The 17,451-nt window shown below is 45.9% G+C and overlaps 26 non-coding genes across 26 annotated transcripts; all 26 read right to left on the reverse strand.

The window, feature by feature from the left end:
- Positions 1–69: 69 nt before the first annotated feature.
- Positions 70–142, reverse strand: trnaf-aaa. The gene has a single exon. It is a non-coding gene; the product is annotated as a tRNA-Phe (tRNA).
- A 1,095-nt stretch (positions 143–1,237) lies between these two features.
- trnaf-aaa lies at positions 1,238–1,310 on the reverse strand. The gene has a single exon. It is a non-coding gene; the product is annotated as a tRNA-Phe (tRNA).
- Positions 1,311–1,827: 517 nt separating this feature from the next.
- On the reverse strand, positions 1,828–1,900 carry trnaf-aaa. Its single transcript has one exon. It is a non-coding gene; the product is annotated as a tRNA-Phe (tRNA).
- A 1,107-nt stretch (positions 1,901–3,007) lies between these two features.
- Positions 3,008–3,080, reverse strand: trnaf-gaa. The gene has a single exon. It is a non-coding gene; the product is annotated as a tRNA-Phe (tRNA).
- A 517-nt stretch (positions 3,081–3,597) lies between these two features.
- trnaf-aaa lies at positions 3,598–3,670 on the reverse strand. Its single transcript has one exon. It is a non-coding gene; the product is annotated as a tRNA-Phe (tRNA).
- Positions 3,671–4,187: 517 nt separating this feature from the next.
- trnaf-gaa lies at positions 4,188–4,260 on the reverse strand. The gene has a single exon. It is a non-coding gene; the product is annotated as a tRNA-Phe (tRNA).
- A 517-nt stretch (positions 4,261–4,777) lies between these two features.
- Positions 4,778–4,850, reverse strand: trnaf-gaa. Its single transcript has one exon. It is a non-coding gene; the product is annotated as a tRNA-Phe (tRNA).
- Positions 4,851–6,527: 1,677 nt separating this feature from the next.
- On the reverse strand, positions 6,528–6,600 carry trnaf-aaa. Its single transcript has one exon. It is a non-coding gene; the product is annotated as a tRNA-Phe (tRNA).
- A 517-nt stretch (positions 6,601–7,117) lies between these two features.
- Positions 7,118–7,190, reverse strand: trnaf-gaa. The gene has a single exon. It is a non-coding gene; the product is annotated as a tRNA-Phe (tRNA).
- A 516-nt stretch (positions 7,191–7,706) lies between these two features.
- On the reverse strand, positions 7,707–7,779 carry trnaf-gaa. Its single transcript has one exon. It is a non-coding gene; the product is annotated as a tRNA-Phe (tRNA).
- Positions 7,780–8,296: 517 nt separating this feature from the next.
- trnaf-gaa lies at positions 8,297–8,369 on the reverse strand. The gene has a single exon. It is a non-coding gene; the product is annotated as a tRNA-Phe (tRNA).
- Positions 8,370–8,886: 517 nt separating this feature from the next.
- Positions 8,887–8,959, reverse strand: trnaf-gaa. Its single transcript has one exon. It is a non-coding gene; the product is annotated as a tRNA-Phe (tRNA).
- A 516-nt stretch (positions 8,960–9,475) lies between these two features.
- On the reverse strand, positions 9,476–9,548 carry trnaf-gaa. The gene has a single exon. It is a non-coding gene; the product is annotated as a tRNA-Phe (tRNA).
- Positions 9,549–10,065: 517 nt separating this feature from the next.
- trnaf-gaa lies at positions 10,066–10,138 on the reverse strand. Its single transcript has one exon. It is a non-coding gene; the product is annotated as a tRNA-Phe (tRNA).
- A 517-nt stretch (positions 10,139–10,655) lies between these two features.
- Positions 10,656–10,728, reverse strand: trnaf-gaa. Its single transcript has one exon. It is a non-coding gene; the product is annotated as a tRNA-Phe (tRNA).
- Positions 10,729–11,245: 517 nt separating this feature from the next.
- trnaf-gaa lies at positions 11,246–11,318 on the reverse strand. The gene has a single exon. It is a non-coding gene; the product is annotated as a tRNA-Phe (tRNA).
- A 517-nt stretch (positions 11,319–11,835) lies between these two features.
- On the reverse strand, positions 11,836–11,908 carry trnaf-aaa. Its single transcript has one exon. It is a non-coding gene; the product is annotated as a tRNA-Phe (tRNA).
- A 517-nt stretch (positions 11,909–12,425) lies between these two features.
- Positions 12,426–12,498, reverse strand: trnaf-gaa. Its single transcript has one exon. It is a non-coding gene; the product is annotated as a tRNA-Phe (tRNA).
- Positions 12,499–13,015: 517 nt separating this feature from the next.
- On the reverse strand, positions 13,016–13,088 carry trnaf-aaa. Its single transcript has one exon. It is a non-coding gene; the product is annotated as a tRNA-Phe (tRNA).
- A 517-nt stretch (positions 13,089–13,605) lies between these two features.
- Positions 13,606–13,678, reverse strand: trnaf-aaa. Its single transcript has one exon. It is a non-coding gene; the product is annotated as a tRNA-Phe (tRNA).
- A 517-nt stretch (positions 13,679–14,195) lies between these two features.
- trnaf-gaa lies at positions 14,196–14,269 on the reverse strand. The gene has a single exon. It is a non-coding gene; the product is annotated as a tRNA-Phe (tRNA).
- A 517-nt stretch (positions 14,270–14,786) lies between these two features.
- Positions 14,787–14,859, reverse strand: trnaf-gaa. The gene has a single exon. It is a non-coding gene; the product is annotated as a tRNA-Phe (tRNA).
- Positions 14,860–15,377: 518 nt separating this feature from the next.
- trnaf-gaa lies at positions 15,378–15,450 on the reverse strand. Its single transcript has one exon. It is a non-coding gene; the product is annotated as a tRNA-Phe (tRNA).
- A 518-nt stretch (positions 15,451–15,968) lies between these two features.
- trnaf-aaa lies at positions 15,969–16,041 on the reverse strand. Its single transcript has one exon. It is a non-coding gene; the product is annotated as a tRNA-Phe (tRNA).
- Positions 16,042–16,558: 517 nt separating this feature from the next.
- trnaf-aaa lies at positions 16,559–16,631 on the reverse strand. Its single transcript has one exon. It is a non-coding gene; the product is annotated as a tRNA-Phe (tRNA).
- A 517-nt stretch (positions 16,632–17,148) lies between these two features.
- Positions 17,149–17,221, reverse strand: trnaf-gaa. The gene has a single exon. It is a non-coding gene; the product is annotated as a tRNA-Phe (tRNA).
- Positions 17,222–17,451: the final 230 nt, after the last annotated feature.

Genomic DNA, 17,451 nt, shown 5'->3' on the forward strand with positions numbered 1-17,451 from the left:
ATGACAACGTACTTTTTGTAATGCTGAAAACTAAAACCTTGCAATAAAAGCACTGAGATCAACCTCAAATGCCGAAACCCGGGATCGAACCAGGGACCTTTAGATCTTTAGTCTAACGCTCTCCCAACTGAGCTATTTCGGCAGGTCCCTGGAACTATGTCTTTGGCACCCATGTGGATACACGCAAGTGGCACAAAATATTGACTGTCAGAAGGAGCCGCATGGCCAGTACGGGGATCGAACCTGCGACCTTGGCATTATTAGCGCCACACTCTAGCCAACTGAGCTAACCAGCCACTTGCCTACTTTCACTGTTGCTACCAGCCAGCAAGACTCTACAAGTCATGTGGCGAAAAGTAACAAGTACGCCAAGATCATAACCTGTCAAGGCTGAACCCTCTTGATTGCTCCTTGTTTCTATTTTAACCAGATGGGGAATTAGCTCAAATGGTAGAGCGCTTGCTTAGCATGCGAGAGGTAGCGGGATCGATGCCCGTATTCTCCAACACATGTTATTTTTCAGGATTCAAGTCAGCTCCAGTTCACACTTCCTGCAGCTAAGTCTTACGACAAGCTACTGTAATGTAATAATGACAACGTACTTTTTTTAATGCTGAAAACTAAAACCTTGCAATAAAAGCCCTGATATCAAACTCAAATGCCGAAACCCGGGATCTTTAGATCTTCAGTCTAACGCTCTCCCAACTGAGCTATTTCGGCAGGTCCCTGGAACTATGTCTTTGGCACCAATGTGGATACACACAAGTGGCACAAAATATTGACTGTCAGAAGGAGCCGCATGGCCAGTAGGGGGATCTAACCTGCGACCTTTGCGTAATTAGCGCCACGTTCTAGCCAACTGAGCTAACCAGCCACTTGCCTATTTTCACTGTTGTTTCCAGCCAGCAAGACTCTACAAATGATGTGGTGGAAAGTAACAAGTACGCCAAGATCATAACCTGTCGAGGCTGAACCCTCTTGATTGCTCCTTGTGTCAATTTTAACCAGATGGGGAATTAGCTCAAATGGTAGAGCGCTTGCTTAGCATGCGAGAGGTAGCGGGATCGATGCCCGTATTCTCCAACACATGTTATTTTTCAGGATTCAAGTCAGCTCCAGTTCACACTTCCTGCAGCTAAGTCTTACGACAAGCTACTGTAATGTAATAATGACAACGTACTTTTTGTAATGCTGAAAACTAAAACCTTGCAATAAAAGCACTGAGATCAACCTCAAATGCCGAAACCCGGGATCGAACCAGGGACCTTTAGATCTTTAGTCTAACGCTCTCCCAACTGAGCTATTTCGGCAGGTCCCTGGAACTATGTCTTTGGCACCAATGTGGATACACGCAAGTGGCACAAAATATTGACTGTCAGAAGGAGCCGCATGGCCAGTACGGGGATCGAACCTGCGACCTTGGCATTATTAGCACCACACTCTAGCCAACTGAGCTAACCAGCCATTTGCCTACTTTCACTGTTGCTACCAGCCAGCAAGACTCTACAAGTCATGTGGCGAAAAGTAACAAGTACGCCAAGATCATAACCTGTCAAGGACGAACCCTCTTGATTGCACCTTGTGTCTATTTTAACCAGATGGGGAATTAGCTCAAATGGTAGAGCGCTTGCTTAGCATGCGAGAGGTAGCGGGATCGATGCCCGTATTCTCCAACACATGTTATTTTTCAGGATTCAAGTCAGCTCCAGTTCACACTTCCTGCAGCTAAGTCTTACGACAAGCTACTGTAATGTAATAATGACAACGTACTTTTTTTAATGCTGAAAACTAAAACCTTGCAATAAAAGCACTGAAATCAACCTCAAATGCCGAAACCCGGGATCGAACCAGGGACCTTTAGATCTTCAGTCTAACGCTCTCCCAACTGAGCTATTTCGGCAGGTCCCTGGAACTATGTCTTTGGCACCCATGTGGATACACGCAAGTGGCACAAAATATTGACTGTCAGAAGGAGCTGCATGGCCAGTACGGGGATCGAACCTGCAACCTTGGCATTATTAGCGCCACACTCTAGCCAACTGAGCTAACCAGCCGCTTGCCTACTTTCACTGTTGTTACCAGCCAGCAAGACTCTACAAGTGATGTGGCGGAAAGTAACAAGTACGCCAAGATCATAACCTGTCAAGGCTGAACCCTCTTCATTGCTCCTTGTTTCTATTTTAACCAGATGGGGAATTAGCTCAAATGTTAGAGCGCTTGCTTAGCATGCGAGAGGTAGCGCGATAGATGCCCGTATTCTCCAACACATGTTATTTTTCAGGATTCAAGTCAGCTCCAGTTCACACTTCCTGCAGCTAAGTCTTACGACAAGCTACTGTAATGTAATAATGACAACGTACTTTTTTGTAATGCTGAAAACTAAAACCTTGCAATAAAAGCACTGAGATCAACCTCAAATGCCGAAACCCGGGATCGAACCAGGGACCTTTAGATCTTAGTCTAACGCTCTCCCAACTGAGCTATTTCGGCAGGTCCCTGGAACTATGTCTTTGGCACCCATGTGGATACACGCAAGTGGCACAAAATATTGACTGTCAGAAGGAGCCGCATGGCCAGTACGGGGATCAAACCTGCGACCTTGGCATTATTAGCGCCACACTCTAGCCAACTGAGCTAACCAGCCGCTTGCCTACTTTCACTGTTGTTACCAGCCAGCAAGACTCTACAAGTGATGTGGCGGAAAGTAACAAGTACGCCAAGATCATAACCTGTCAAGGCTGAACCCTCTTCATTGCTCCTTGTTTCTATTTTAACCAGATGGGGAATTAGCTCAAATGGTAGAGCGCTTGCTTAGCATGCGAGAGGTAGCGGGATAGATGCCCGTATTCTCCAACACATGTTATTTTTCAGGATTCAAGTCAGCTCCAGTTCACACTTCCTGCAGCTAAGTCTTACGACAAGCTACTGTAATGTAATAATGACAACGTACTTTTTTTAATGCTGAAAACTAAAACCTTGCAATAAAAGCACTGATATCAACCTCAAATGCCGAAACCCGGGATCGAACCAGGGACCTTTAGATCTTTAGTCTAACGCTCTCCCAACTGAGCTATTTCGGCAGGTCCCTGGAACTATGTCTTTGGCACCCATGTGGATACACGCAAGTGGCACAAAATATTGACTGTCAGAAGGAGCCGCATGGCCAGTACGGGGATCGAACCTGCGACCTTGGCGTTATTAGTCCCACACTCTAGCCAACTGAGCTAACCAGCCGCTTGCCTACTTTCACTGTTGTTACCAGCCAGCAAGACTCTACAAGTGATGTGGCGGAAAGTAACAAGTACGCCAAGATCATAACCTGTCAAGGCTGAACCCTCTTGATTGCTCCTTGTTTCTATTTTAACCAGATGGGGAATTAGCTCAAATGGTAGAGCGCTTGCTTAGCATGCGAGAGGTAGCGGGATCGATGCCCGTATTCTCCAACACATGTTATTTTTCAGGATTCAAGTCAGCTCCAGTTCACACTTCCTGCAGCTAAGTCTTACGACAAGCTACTGTAATGTAATAATGACAACGTACTTTTTGTAATGCTGAAAACTAAAACCTTGCAATAAAAGCACTGAGATCAACCTCAAATGCCGAAACCCGGGATCGAACCAGGGACTTTTAGATCTTCAGTCTAACGCTCTCCCAACTGAGCTATTTCGGCAGGTCCCTGGAACTATGTCTTTGGCACCCATGTGGATACACGCAAGTGGCACAAAATATTGACTGTCAGAAGGAGCTGCATGGCCAGTACGGGGATCGAACCTGCGACCTTGGCATTATTAGCGCCACACTCTAGCCAACTGAGCTAACCAGCCACTTGCCTACTTTCACTGTTGCTACCAGCCAGCAAGACTCTGCAAGTCATGTGGCGAAAAGTAACAAGTACGCCAAGATCATAACCTGTCAAGGACGAACCCTCTTGATTGCACCTTGTGTCTATTTTAACCAGATGGGGAATTAGCTCAAATGGTAGAGCGCTTGCTTAGCATGCGAGAGATAGCGGGATCGATGCCCGTACTCTCCAACACATGTTATTTTTCAGGATTCAAGTCAGCTCCAGTTCACACTTCCTGCAGCTAAGTCTTACGACAAGCTACTGTAATGTAATAATGACAACGTAATTTTTTTAATGCTGAAAACTAAAACCTTGCAATAAAAGCACTGAGATCAAACTCAAATGCCGAAACCCGGGATCGAACCAGGGACCTTTAGATCTTCAGTCTAACGCTCTCCCAACTGAGCTATTTCGGCAGGTCCCTGGAACTATGTCTTTGGCACCAATGTGGATACACGCAAGTGGCACAAAATATTGACTGTCAGAAGGAGCCGCATGGCCAGTACGGGGATCGAACCTGCGACCTTGGCATTATTAGCGCCACACTCTAGCCAACTGAGCTAACCAGCCGCTTGCCTACTTTCACTGTTGTTACCAGCCAGCAAGACTCTACAAGTGATGTGGCGGAAAGTAACAAGTACGCCAAGATCATAACCTGTCAAGAATGAACCCTCTTCATTGCTCTTTGTTTCTATTTTAACCAGATGGGGAATTAGCTCAAATGTTAGAGCGCTTGCTTAGCATGCGAGAGGCTGCGGGATAGATGCCCGTATTCTCCAACACATGTTATTTTTCAGGATTCAAGTCAGCTCCAGTTCACACTTCCTGCAGCTAAGTCTTACGACAAGCTACTGTAATGTAATAATGACAACGTAATTTTTGTAATGCTGAAAACTAAAACCTTGCAATAAAAGCCCTGATATCAAACTCAAATGCCAAAACCCAGGATCGAACCAGGGACCTTTAGATCTTCAGTCTAACGCTCTCCCAACTGAGCTATTTCGGCAGGTCCCTGGAACTATGTCTTTGGCACCCATGTGGATACACGCAAGTGGCACAAAATATTGACTGTCAGAAGGAGACGCATGGCCAGTACGGGGATCAAACCTGCGACCTCCGCGTTATTAGTGCCACACTCTAGCCAACTAAGCTAACCAGCCGCTTGCCTACTTTCACTGTTGTTACCAGCCAGCAAGACTCTACAAGTGATGTGGCGGAAAGTAACAAGTACGCCAAGATCATAACCTGTCAAGAATGAACCCTCTTCATTGCTCTTTGTTTCTATTTTAACCAGATGGGGAATTAGCTCAAATGTTAGAGCGCTTGCTTAGCATGCGAGAGGTAGCGGGATAGATGCCCGTATTCTCCAACACATGTTATTTTTCAGGATTCAAGTCAGCTCCAGTTCACACTTCCTGCAGCTAAGTCTTACGACAAGCTACTGTAATGTAATAATGACAACGTACTTTTTTTAATGCTGAAAACTAAAACCTTGCAATAAAAGCCCTACGATCAAAGTCAAATCCCAGGATCAAAACAGGGACCTTTAGATCTTCAGTCTAACGCTCTCCCAACTGAGCTATTTCGGCAGGTTCCTGGAACTATGTCTTTGGCACCCATGTGGATACACGCAAGTGGCACAAAATATTGACTGTCAGAAGGAGCCGCATGGCCAGTACGGGGATCGAACCTGCAACCTTGGCGTTATTAGCACCTAGCTCTAGCCAACTGAGCTAACCAGCCGCTTGCCTACTTTCACTGTTGTTACCAGCCAGCAAGACTCTACAAATGATGTGGCGGAAAGTAACAAGTACGCCAAGATCATAACCTGTCAAGGCTGAACCCTCTTGATTGCTCCTTGTGTCTATTTTAACCAGATGGGGAATTAGCTCAAATGGTAGAGCGCTTGCTTAGCATGCGAGAGGTAGCGGGATCGATGCCTGTATTCTCCAACACATGTTATTTTTCAGGATTCAAGTCAGCTCCAGTTCAAACTTCCTGCAGCTAAGTCTTACGACAAGCTACTGTAATGTAATAATGACAACGTACTTTTTGTAATGCTGAAAACTATAGCCTTGCAATAAAAGCACTGAGATCAACCTCAAATGCCCAAACCAGGGACCTTTAGATCTTTAGTCTAACGCTCTCCCAACTGAGCTATTTCGGCAGGTCCCTGGAACTATGTCTTTGGCACCAATGTGGATACATGCAAGTGGCACAAAATATTTACTGTCAGAAGGAGCCGCATGGCCAGTACGGTGATGAAACTGCGACCTTGGCATTATTAGCGCCACACTCTAGCCAACTGAGCTAACCAGCCACTTGCCTACTTTCACTGTTGCTACCAGCCAGCAAGACTCTACAAGTCATGTGGCGAAAAGTAACAAGTACGCCAAGATCATAACCTGTCAAGGACGAACCCTCTTGATTGCACCTTGTGTCTAGTTTAACCTAATGGGGAATTAGCTCAAATGGTAGAGCGCTTGCTTAGCATGCGAGAGATAGCGGGATCGATGCCCGTACTCTCCAACACATGTTATTTTTCAGGATTCAAGTCAGCTCCAGTTCACACTTCCTGCAGCTAAGTCTTACGACAAGCTACTGTAATGTAATAATGACAACGTACTTTTTTTAATGCTGAAAACTAAAACCTTGCAATAAAAGCCCTGATATCAAACTCAAATGCCGAAACCCGGGATCGAACCAGGGACCTTTAGATCTTTAGTCTAACGCTCTCCCAACTGAGCTATTTCGGCAGGTCCCTGGAACTATGTCTTTGGCACCCATGTGGATACACGCAAGTGGCACAAAATATTGACTGTCAGAAGGAGCCGCATGGCCAGTACGGGGATCGAACCTGCAACCTTGGCGTTATTAGTGCCACACTCTAGCCAACTGAGCTAACCAGCCGCTTGCCTACTTTCACTGTTGTTACCAGCCAGCAAGACTCTACAAGTGATGTGGCGGAAAGTAACAAGTACGCCAAGATCATAACCTGTCAAGGCTGAACCCTCTTGATTGCTCCTTGTTTCTATTTTAACCAGATGGGGAATTAGCTCAAATGGTAGAGCGCTTGCTTAGCATGCGAGAGGTAGCGGGATCGATGCCCGTATTCTCCAACACATGTTATTTTTCAGGATTCAAGTCAGCTCCAGTTCACACTTCCTGCAGCTAAGTCTTACGACAAGCTACTGTAATGTAATAATGACAACGTACTTTTTGTAATGCTGAAAACTAAAACCTTGCAATAAAAGCACTGAGATCAACCTCAAATGCCGAAACCCGGGATCGAACCAGGGACCTTTAGATCTTCAGTCTAACGCTCTCCCAACTGAGCTATTTCGGCAGGTCCCTGGAACTATGTCTTTGGCACCAATGTGGATACACGCAAGTGGCACAAAATATTGACTGTCAGAAGGAGCCGCATGGCCAGTACGGGGATCGAACCTGCGACCTTGGCATTATTAGCGCCACACTCTAGCAAACTGAGCTAACCAGCCACTTGCCTTCTTTCACTGTTGCTACCAGCCAGCAAGACTCTACAAGTCATGTGGCGAAAAGTAACAAGTACGCCAAGATCATAACCTGTCAAGGACGAACCCTCTTGATTGCACCTTGTGTCTATTTTAACCTGATGGGGAATTAGCTCAAATGGTAGAGCGCTTGCTTAGCATGCGAGAGATAGCGGGATCTATGCCCGTACTCTCCAACACATGTTTTTTTCAGGATTCAAGTCAGCTCCAGTTCACACTTCCTGCAGCTAAGTCTTACGACAAGCTACTGTAATGTAATAATGACAACGTACTTTTTTTAATGCTGAAAACTAAAACCTTGCAATAAAAGCACTGAGATCAAACTCAAATGCCGAAACCCGGGATCGAACCAGGGACCTTTAGATCTTCAGTCTAACGCTCTCCCAACTGAGCTATTTCGGCAGGTCCCTGGAAATATGTCTTTGGCACCAATGTGGATACACGCAAGTGGCACAAAATATTGACTGTCAGAAGGAGCCGCATGGCCAGTACGGGGATCGAACCTGCGACCTTGGCATTATTAGCGCCACACTCTAGCCAACTGAGCTAACCAGCCGCTTGCCTACTTTCACTGTTGTTACCAGCCAGCAAGACTCTACAAGTGATGTGGCGGAAAGTAACAAGTACGCCAAGATCATAACCTGTCAAGGCTGAACCCTCTTGATTGCTCCTTGTTTCTATTTTAACCAGATGGGGAATTAGCTCAAATGGTAGAGCGCTTGCTTAGCATGCGAGAGGTAGCGGGATCGATGCCCGTATTCTCCAACACATGTTATTTTTCAGGATTCAAGTCAGCTCCAGTTCACACTTCCTGCAGCTAAGTCTTACGACAAGCTACTGTAATGTAATAATGACAACGTACTTTTTGTAATGCTGAAAACTAAAACCTTGCAATAAAAGCACTGAGATCAACCTCAAATGCCGAAACCCGGGATCAAACCAGGGACCTTTAGATCTTCAGTCTAACGCTCTCCCAACTGAGCTATTTCGGCAGGTCCCTGGAACTATGTCTTTGGCACCCATGTGGATACACGCAAGTGGCACAAAATATTGACTGTCAGAAGGAGCTGCATGGCCAGTACGGGGATCAAACCTGCAACCTTGGCATTATTAGCGCCACACTCTAGCCAACTGAGCTAACCAGCCGCTTGCCTACTTTCACTGTTGTTACCAGCCAGCAAGACTCTACAAGTGATGTGGCGGAAAGTAACAAGTACGCCAAGATCATAACCTGTCAAGGCTGAACCCTCTTCATTGCTCCTTGTTTCTATTTTAACCAGATGGGGAATTAGCTCAAATGGTAGAGCGCTTGCTTAGCATGCGAGAGGTAGCGCGATAGATGCCCGTATTCTCCAACACATGTTATTTTTCAGGATTCAAGTCAGCTCCAGTTCACACTTCCTGCAGCTAAGTCTTACGACAAGCTACTGTAATGTAAAAATGACAACGTACTTTTTTTTATGCTGAAAACTAAAACCTTGCAATAAAAGCCCTGATATCAAACACAAATGCCGAAACCCGGGATCGAACCAGGGACCTTTAGATCTTTAGTCTAACGCTCTCCCAACTGAGCTATTTCGGCAGGTCCCTGGAACTATGTCTTTGGCACCCATGTGGATACACGCAAGTGGCACAAAATATTGACTGTCAGAAGGAACCGCATGGCCAGTACGGGGATCGACCCTGCAACCTTGGCTTTATTAGTCCACACTCTAGCCAACTGAGCTAACCAGCCGCTTGCCTACTTTCACTGTTGTTACCAGCCAGCAAGACTCTACAAGTGATGTGGCGGAAAGTAACAAGTACGCCAAGATCATAACCTGTCAAGGCTGAACCCTCTTGATTGCTCCTTGTTTCTATTTTAACCAGATGGGGAATTAGCTCAAATGGTAGAGCGCTTGCTTAGCATGTGAGAGGTAGCGGGATCGATGCCCGTGTTCTTCAACACATGTTATTTTTCAGGATTCAAGTCAGCTCCAGTTCACACTTCCTGCAGCTAAGTCTTACGACAAGCTACTGTAATGTAATAATGACAACGTACTTTTTGTAATGCTGAAAACTAAAACCTTGCAATAAAAGCACTGAGATCAACCTCAAATGCCGAAACCCGGGATCGAACCAGGGACCTTTAGATCTTTAGTCTAACGCTCTCCCAACTGAGCTATTTCGGCAGGTCCCTGGAACTATGTCTTTGGCACCAATGTGGATACACTCAAGTGGCACAAAATATTGACTGTCAGAAGGAGCCGCATGGCCAGTACGGGGATCGAACCTGCGACCTTGGCATTATTAGCGCCACACGCTAGCCAACTGAGCTAACCAGCCAATTGCCTACTTTCACTGTTGCTACCAGCCAGCAAGACTCTACAAGTCATGTGGCGAAAAGTAACAAGTACGCCAAGATCATAACCTGTCAAGGACGAACCCTCTTGATTGCACCTTGTGTCTAGTTTAACCTAATGGGGAATTAGCTCAAATGGTAGAGCGCTTGCTTAGCATGCGAGAGATAGCGGGATCGATGCCCGTACTCTCCAACACATGTTATTTTTCAGGATTCAAGTCAGCTCCAGTTCACACTTCCTGCAGCTAAGTCTTACGACAAGCTACTGTAATGTAATAATGACAACGTAATTTTTTTAATGCTGAAAACTAAAACCTTGCAATAAAAGCACTGAGATCAACCTCAAATGCCGAAACCCGGGATCGAACCAGGGACCTTTAGATCTTCAGTCTAACGCTCTCCCAACTGAGCTATTTCGGCAGGTCCCTGGAACTATGTCTTTGGCACCCATGTGGATACACGCAAGTGGCACAAAATATTGACTGTCAGAAGGAGCTGCATGGCCAGTACGGGGATCGAACCTGCGACCTTGGCATTATTAGCGCCACACTCTAGCCAACTGAGCTAACCAGCCACTTGCCTACTTTCACTGTTGTTACCAGCCAGCAAGACTCTACAAGTGATGTGGTGGAAAGTAACAAGTACGCCAAGATCATAACCTGTCAAGGCTGAACCCTCTTGATTGCTCCTTGTTTCTATTTTAACCAGATGGGGAATTAGCTCAAATGGTAGAGCGCTTGCTTAGCATGTGTGAGGTAGCGGGATCGATGCCCGTATTCTCCAACACATGTTATTTTTCAGGATTCAAGTCAGCTCCAGTTCACACTTCCTGCAGCTAAGTCTTACGACAAGCTACTGTAATGTAATAATGACAACGTAATTTTTGTAATGCTGAAAACTAAAACCTTGCAATAAAAGCACTGAGATCAACCTCAAATGCCGAAACCCGGGATCGAACCTGGGACCTTTAGAACTTCAGTCTAACGCTCTCCCAACTGAGCTATTTCGGCAGGTCCCTGGAACTATGTCTTTGGCACCCATGTGGATACACGCAAGTGGCACAAAATATTGACTGTCAGAAGGAGACGCATGGCCAGTTCGGGGATCAAACCTGCGACCTCTGCGTTATTAGTGCCACGCACTAGCCAACTGAGCTAACCAGCCGCTTGCCTACTTTCACTGTTGTTACCAGCCAGCAAGACTCTACAAGTGATGTGGCGGAAAGTAACAAGTACGCCAAGATCATAACCTGTCAAGGCTGAACCCTCTTGATTGCTCCTTGTTTCTATTTTAACCAGATGGGGAATTAGCTCAAATGTTAGAGCGCTTGCTTAGCATGCGAGAGGTAGCGCGATAGATGCCCGTATTCTCCAACACATGTTATTTTTCAGGGTTCAAGTCAGCTCCAGTTCACACTTCCTGCAGCTAAGTCTTACGACGAGCTACTGTAATGTAATAATGACAACGTACTTTTTGTAATGCTGAAAACTAAAACCTTGCAATAAAAGCACTGAGATCAACCTCAAATGCCGAAACCCTGGATCGAACCTGGGACCTTTAGAACTTCAGTCTAACGCTCTCCCAACTGAGCTATTTCGGCAGGTCCCTAGAACTATGTCTTTGGCACCAATGTGGATACACGCAAGTGGCACAAAATATTGACTGTCAGAAGGAGCTGCATGGCCAGTACAGGGATCGAACCTGCGACATTGGCATTATTAGCACCACACTCTAGCCAACTGAGCTAACCAGCCGCTTGCCTACTTTCACTGTTGTTACCAGCCACCAAGACTCTACAAGTGATGTGGCGGAAAGTAACAAGTACGCCAAGATCATAACCTGTCAAGGCTGAACCCTCTTCATTGCTCCTTGTTTCTATTTTAACCAGATGGGGAATTAGCTCAAATGGTAGAGCGCTTGCTTAGCATGCGAGAGGTAGCGGGATCGATGCCCGTATTCTCCAACACATGTTATTTTTCAGGATTCAAGTCAGCTCCAGTTCACACTTCCTGCAGCTAAGTCTTACGACAAGCTACTGTAATGTAATAATGACAACGTACTTTTTGTAATGCTGAAAACTAAAACCTTGCAATAAAAGCACTGAGATCAACCTCAAATGCCGAAACCCGGGATCGAACCAGGGACCTTTAGATCTTTAGTCTAACGCTCTCCCAACTGAGCTATTTCGGCAGGTCCCTGGAACTATGTCTTTGGCACCCATGTGGATACACGCAAGTGGCACAAAATATTGACTGTCAGAAGGAGACGCATGGCCAGTACGGGGATCAAACCTGCGACCTCCGCGTTATTAGTGCCACGCTCTAGCCAACTAAGCTAACCAGCCGCTTGCCTACTTTCACTGTTGTTACCAGCCAGCAAGACTCTACAAGTGATGTGGCGGAAAGTAAAAAGTACGCCAAGATCATAACCTGTCAAGGCTGAACCCTCTTGATTGCTCCTTGTTTCTATTTTAACCAGATGGGGAATTAGCTCAAATGGTAGAGCGCTTGCTTAGCATGCGAGAGGTAGCGGGATAGATGCCCGTATTCTCCAACACATGTTATTTTTCAGGATTCAAGTCAGCTCCAGTTCACACTTCCTGCAGCTAAGTCTTACGACAAGCTACTGTAATGTAATAATGACAACGTACTTTTTTTAATGCTGAAAACTAAAACATTGCAATAAAAGCCCTGATATCAAACTCAAATGCGGAAACCCAGGATCGAACCAGGGACCTTTAGATCTTCAGTCTAACGATCTCCCAACTGAGCTATTTCTGCAGGTCCCTGGAACTATGTATTTGGCACCAAGGTGCATACACGCAAGTGGCACAAAATATTGACTGTCAGAAGGAGCCGCATGGCCAGTACGGGGATCGAACCTGCAACCTTGGCATTATTAGCACCACACTCTAGCCAACTGAGCTAACCAGCCGCTTGCCTACTTTCACTGTTGTTACCAGCCAGCAAGACTCTACAAGTGATGTGGCGGAAAGTAACAAGTACGCCAAGATCATAACCTGTCAAGGCTGAACCCTCTTGATTGCTCCTTGTTTCTATTTTAACCAGATGGGGAATTAGCTCAAATGTTAGAGCGCTTGCTTAGCATGCGAGAGGTAGCGGGATAGATGCCCGTATTCTCCAACACATGTTATTTTTCAGGATTCAAGTCAGCTCCAGTTCACACTTCCTGCAGCTAAGTCTTACGACAAGCTACTGTAATGTAATAATGACAATGTACTTTTTTTAATGCTGAAAACTAAAACCTTGCAATAAAAGCACTGAGATCAACCTCAAATGCCGAAACCCGGGATCGAACCAGGGACCTTTAGATCTTTAGTCTAACGCTCTCCCAACTGAGCTATTTCGGCAGGTCCCTGGAACTATGTCTTTGGCACCAATGTGGATACACGCAAGTGGCACAAAATATTGACTGTCAGAAGGAGCCGCATGGCCAGTACGGGGATCGAACCTGCGACCTTGGCATTATTAGCACCACACTCTAGCCAACTGAGCTAACCAGCCGCTTGCCTACTTTCACTGTTGTTACCAGCCAGCAAGACTCTACAAGTGATGTGGCGGAAAGTAACAAGTACGCCAAGATCATAACCTGTCAAGGCTGAACCCTCTTGATTGCTCCTTGTTTCTATTTTAACCAGATGGGGAATTAGCTCAAATGTTAGAGCGCTTGCTTAGCATGCGAGAGGTAGCGGGATAGATGCCCGTATTCTCCAACACATGTTATTTTTCAGGATTCAAGTCAGCTCCAGTTCACACTTCCTGCAGCTAAGTCTTACGACAAGCTACTGTAATGTAATAATGACAACGTACTTTTTGTAATGCTGAAAACTAAAACCTTGCAATAAAAGCACTGAGATCAACCTCAAATGCTGAAACCCTGGATCGAACCAGGGACCTTTAGATCTTTAGTCTAACGCTCTCCCAACTGAGCTATTTCGGCAGGTCCCTGGAACTATGTCTTTGGCACCCATGTGGATACACGCAAGTGGCACAAAATATTGACTGTCAGAAGGAACCGCATGGCCAGTACGGGGATCGAACCTGCAACCTTGGCATTATTAGTCCCACACTCTAGCCAACTGAGCTAACCAGCCGCTTGCCTACTTTCACTGTTGTTACCAGCCAGCAAGACTCTACAAGTGATGTGGCGGAAAGTAACAAGTACGCCAAGATCATAACCTGTCAAGGCTGAACCCTCTTGATTGCTCCTTGTTTCTATTTTAACCAGATGGGGAATTAGCTCAAATGGTAGAGCGCTTGCTTAGCATGCGAGAGGTAGCGGGATCGATGCCCGTATTCTCCAACACATGTTATTTTTCAGGATTCAAGTCAGCTCCAGTTCACACTTCCTGCAGCTAAGTCTTACGACAAGCTACTGTAATGTAATAATGACAACGTACTTTTTGTAATGCTGAAAACTAAAACCTTGCAATAAAAGCACTGAGATCAACCTCAAATGCCGAAACCCGGGGATCGAACCAGGGACCTTTAGATCTTCAGTCTAACGCTCTCCCAACTGAGCTATTTCGGCAGGTCCCTGGAACTATGTCTTTGGCACCCATGTGGATACACGCAAGTGGCACAAAATATTGACTGTCAGAAGGAGCCGCATGGCCAGTACGGGGATCGAACCTGCGACCTTGGCATTATTAGCGCCACACTCTAGCCAACTAAGCTAACCAGCCACTTGCCTACTTTCACTGTTGCTACCAGCCAGCAAGACTCTACAAGTGATGTGGCGAAAAGTAACAAGTACGCCAAGATCATAACCTGTCAAGGCTGAACCCTCTTGATTGCTCCTTGTTTCTATTTTAACCTGATGGGGAATTAGCTCAAATGTTAGAACGCTTGCTTAGCATGCGAGAGGTAGCGGGATCGATGCCCGTTTTCTCCAACACATGTTATTTTTCAGGATTCAAGTCAGCTCCAGTTCACACTTCCTGCAGCTAAGTCTTACGACGAGCTACTCTAATGTAATAATGACAACGTACTTTTTTTAATGCTGAAAACTAAAACCTTGCAATAAAAGCCCTGATATCAAACTCAAATGCCGAAACCCGGGATCGAACCAGGCACCTTTAAATCTTCAGTCTAACGCTCTCCCAACTGAGCTATTTCGGCAGGTCCCTGGAACTATGTCTTTGGCACCCATGTGGATACACGCAAGTGGCACAAAATATTGACTGTCAGAAGGAGCCGCATGGCCAGTACGGGGATCGAACCTGCGACCTTGGCATTATTAGCACCACACTCTAGCCAACTGAGCTAACCAGCCGCTTGCCTACTTTCACTGTTGTTACCAGCCAGCAAGACTCTACAAGTGATGTGGCGGAAAGTAACAAGTACGCCAAGATCATAACCTGTCAAGGCTGAACCCTCTTGATTGCTCCTTGTTTCTATTTTAACCAGATGGGGAATTAGCTCAAATGGTAGAGCGCTTGCTTAGCATGCGAGAGGTAGCGGGATAGATGCCCGTATTCTCCAACACATGTTATTTTTCAGGATTCAAGTCAGCTCCAGTTCACACTTCCTGCAGCTAAGTCTTACGACAAGCTACTGTAATGTAATAATGACAACGTACTTTTTTGTAATGCTGAAAACTAAAACCTTGCAATAAAAGCACTGAGATCAACCTCAAATGCCGAAACCCGGGATCGAACCAGGGACCTTTAGATCTTCAGTCTAACGCTCTCCCAACTGAGCTATTTCGGCAGGTCCCTGGAACTATGTCTTTGGCACCCATGTGGATACACGCAAGTGGCACAAAATATTGACTGTCAGAAGGAGACGCATGGCCAGTTCGGGGATCAAACCTGCGACCTCCGCGTTATTAGTGCCACGCTCTAGCCAACTAAGCTAACCAGCCGCTTGCCTACTTTCACTGTTGTTACCAGCCAGCAAGACTCTACAAGTGATGTGGCGGAAAGTAACAAGTACGCCAAGATCATAACCTGTCAAGGCTGAACCCTCTTGATTGCTCCTTGTTTCTATTTTAACCAGATGGGGAATTAGCTCAAATGGTAGAGCGCTTGCTTAGCATGCGAGAGGTAGCGGGATCGATGCCCGTATTCTCCAACACATGTTATTTTTCAGGATTCAAGTCAGCTCTAGTTCACACTTCCTGCAGCTAAGTCTTACGACAAGCTACTGTAATGTAATAATGACAACGTAATTTTTTGTAATGCTGAAAACTAAAACCTTGCAATAAAAGCACTGAGATCAACCTCAAATGCCGAAACCCGGGATCGAACCAGGGACCTTTAGATCTTTAGTCTAACGCTCTCCCAACTGAGCTATTTCGCCAGGTCCCTGGAACTATGTCTTTGGCACCAATGTGGATACATGCAAGTGGCACAAAATATTTACTGTCAGAAGGAGCCACATGGCCAGTACGGGGATGGAACCTGCGACATTGGCATTATTAGCGCCACACTGTAGCCAACTAAGCTAACCAGCCGCTTGCCTACTTTCACTGTTGTTACCAGCCAGCAAGACTCTACAAGTGATGTGGCGGAAAGTAACAAGTACGCCAAGATCATAACCTGTCAAGGCTGAACCCTCTTCATTGCTCCTTGTTTCTATTTTAACCAGATGGGGAATTAGCTCAAATGGTAGAGCGCTTGCTTAGCATGCGAGAGGTAGCGGGATAGATGCCCGTATTCTCCAACACATGTTATTTTTCAGGATTCAAGTCAGCTCCAGTTCATACTTCCTGCAGCTAAGTCTTACGACAAGCTACTGTAATGTAATAATGACTACGTACTTTTTGTAATGCTGAAAACTATAGCCTTGCAATAAAAGCACTGAGATCAACCTCAAATGCCTAAACCCGGGATCAAACCAGGGACCTTTAGATCTTTAGTCTAACGCTCTCCCAACTGAGCTATTTCGGCAGGTCCCTGGAACTATGTCTTTGGCACCAATGTGGATACATGCAAGTGGCACAAAATATTTACTGTCAGAAGGAGCCGCATGGCCAGTACGGGGATGGAACCTGCGACATTGGCATTATTAGCGCCACACTGTAGCCAACTAAGCTAACCAGCCGCTTGCCTACTTTCACTGTTGTTACCAGCCAGCAAGACTCTACAAGTGATGTGGCGGAAAGTAACAAGTACGCCAAGATCATAACCTGTCAAGGACGAACCCTCTTGATTGCTCCTTGTTTCTATTTTAACCAGATGGGGAATTAGCTCAAATGGTAGAGCGCTTGCTTAGCATGCGAGAGATAGCGGGATCGATGCCCGTACTCTCCAACACATGTTATTTTTCAGGATTCAAGTCAGCTCCAGTTCACACTTCCTGCAGCTAAGTCTTACGACAAGCTACTGTAATGTAATAATGACAACGTACTTTTTTTAATGCTGAAAACTAAAACCTTGCAATAAAAGCCCTGATATCAAACTCAAATGCCGAAACCCAGGATCGAACCAGGGACCTTTAGATCTTCAGTCTAACGCTCTCCCAACTGAGCTATTTCGGCAGGTCCCTGGAACTATGTCTTTGGCACCCATGTGGATACACGCAAGTGGCACAAAATATTGACTGTCAGAAGGAGCCGCATGGCCAGTACGGGGATCTAACCTGCGACATTGGCATTATTAGCGCCACACTCTAGCCAACTAAGCTAACCAGCCGCTTGCCTACTTTCACTGTTGTTACCAGCCAGCAAGACTCTACAAGTGATGTGGCGGAAAGTAAAAAGTACGCCAA

The sequence above is a fragment of the Coregonus clupeaformis genome, chromosome 17, assembly GCF_020615455.1.
Source record: "Coregonus clupeaformis isolate EN_2021a chromosome 17, ASM2061545v1, whole genome shotgun sequence".
In the NCBI taxonomy this organism is placed as follows: Eukaryota; Metazoa; Chordata; class Actinopteri; order Salmoniformes; family Salmonidae; genus Coregonus; species Coregonus clupeaformis.